This window comes from Crocuta crocuta, unplaced genomic scaffold, assembly GCF_008692635.1.
Source record: "Crocuta crocuta isolate KB4526 unplaced genomic scaffold, BGI_CrCroc_1.0 scaffold179, whole genome shotgun sequence".
Classification (NCBI taxonomy): Eukaryota; Metazoa; Chordata; class Mammalia; order Carnivora; family Hyaenidae; genus Crocuta; species Crocuta crocuta.
Window position 1 is genome coordinate 3978025 of NW_027551568.1, and position 2007 is coordinate 3980031.

The 2007-nt window shown below is 64.5% G+C and overlaps 1 protein-coding gene across 1 annotated transcript in view; it reads right to left on the bottom strand.

Moving 5' to 3' along the window:
- Positions 1–2007, bottom strand: part of TADA2B (transcriptional adaptor 2B) — a gene marked incomplete at its 5' end in the record, with an annotated part of 27084 nt that overhangs the window by 24291 nt on the left and 786 nt on the right. The gene's annotated exons all lie outside the window — the stretch shown is intronic.

Here is a 2007-nt window from a genome sequence, read left to right on the forward strand (position 1 = left end):
CCCTCCCCTGGTCCCTTCCCCGCTCCCCCCCTCCCCTGCATACTGACCTCCCCCTGCAGGGCCGGACTCTGCCTGAGAAGCCCTCCCAGGCCGGCCACACCGGTAAGCTCCCGGCCTCCGAGCCACAGCACCTAATGCTCTTAGGCCAAGAGGTTAAGGCCCTGACTTCGGGATCGGGCAGGCCTGCCCCTGAGCCCTGGCTCTGAAGGGAGAAAAGCCAAGGTGTCCCGGACAAGTATTTGAAGTCCTCCAGGGACTGTCCCTCGACTGTCAACTAAAACCCCGCTCCCAGGGCTGCCGTGAAGAGCACGTGCCGAGGCCGGAGCGCAGAGCCTCCCCTGGAACGGGCTACATCTGGCCCGTGTGGGACGGATTGCTTACGTGCTCCGACCAGAGGTGAGCCCGGGAGGGAACCTCGCGACAAGGAAGCAGGTGAAGTCCAGCGGGTAGAGCAGGTGGCCCAGGAGCGCACAGCTAGAGATACTAGAGCCCCCGGTCGGGCAGCCCCTGGGCCTGGTCAGCGTGCAGACTCCTGGCCTCCCCGCCCCCCCCAAACCCCACGACGGCGTCGGCACGGGGCAGTCCCTCCTCCCCCAGCTTTGTCTCTCCTAACACTGGACTCGGAAGCCACATTTTAACACACTCCCCAGGTGCTCCCTGTGAGCTTTGGAGAGCGTCCCCTCCAGCCCCGCACTTCCTCCAAGACGCCACAGACGGGTCAGTCCCTACGCGTGCCCCGCGGTGTGCGGGGAAGGCAGCGCGGACTAGTGAGCAGGGCGCTGGGTGCACGGGCTCTGCCGTCCAGCCATTTGTTTCAAAACCTGCTGCCCAGGGCTCCTGGGAAGATTTCACGAGAAACAGACCGCTCGGCACCGCGCCTGGCACTCGGCAGAGCGCTGGGTCCCCCTCAGCTATTTTTGGCAACGGCCGCAGAGAGAAGCAGGGAGGGGACGGAGGGAAGCCTGTCGGAGGCTCTGAGATGGAAGCAGAAAGGCCAGGGACACTCTAGGCAGAAGAGGTCAAAAGGGATCAGAGGGGCAGCAGCTGAGGGCTGTGTCGGCCGTGAAATGGACTCTGGGTGCACCCGGAGCCCCGGAGCGCCGATGGGGTGGCACATGTCTGCAAAGGTCACCCTGGTCACGGGGCACGGCATGGGCTGAGGACACAGGGACGAAGCAGAAGGACCAGCGAGGAGGCCCCAGAGGCGGTCACGGCAAGAGATAAAGACCAGCCTGGACTAAGGTTGTGAGCAGTGGGAAGGTTCCGGAAATATGCTGGAGATACAGCCGCCGCCGAGCTGGGCCTGGAAGAAGGACGTGACGACGGAGGTGCTGGGGGTCTGCGGAACTGAGTGAGGCGGGGGCAGGTCTGGGTCACGCAGGGTCAGGGCGTCCGCGCCCCGACCAGTGAGGTCGGGACACGGCTCCCCACCGAGGGCCGGAACTTAGGGAAGAGCTCCCGGCGCCAACGACCGCAGGCCGCTCGAAGCCAGAGCCGGGGCCTCGCTCTCCTGCAGGGCCCTTTGGGCCTGGGCAGCGTGCTCTGAGCCGATGCTCGATGCACCTCAACGCATTTCAGGACAAACTGAGGTTTTTAGAGGCTGGCGACCTCCGTGCGGGCGCCTCGGCGGGGCTTGGTGGAACCGCGTCCCTACAGAGCGGAGAGCAGAGCAAGGACTCGCGGGCTGCAGGACGGGCACCAGGCCCTAGAGGCCGGCTCGCTTGATGGAAAGGAAAGCAGGCCGGGTCTGGGGCTGAGAGAAAAGCCTGGAAGGTCTTCCACAGCGAGCCCACGAGGGAAGCAGCAGTAAGGCGAAATATTGGTCGGGGAAGTAAGGGGGGGGCTTCGCGTGGAAGGGTCTGGAAAGATTAAGGAGCTGGGGTGGTGTCTCCTCTCCCTACTTCTCATGAGGCCTGTGGGCTGACGGGGATGAAAGCTTCGCGGCCCAAGGAGAAAGAGAGACCCTCAGAGACAGTCCCTTGAAGAAAACTGAATCTCCCCCCCAGG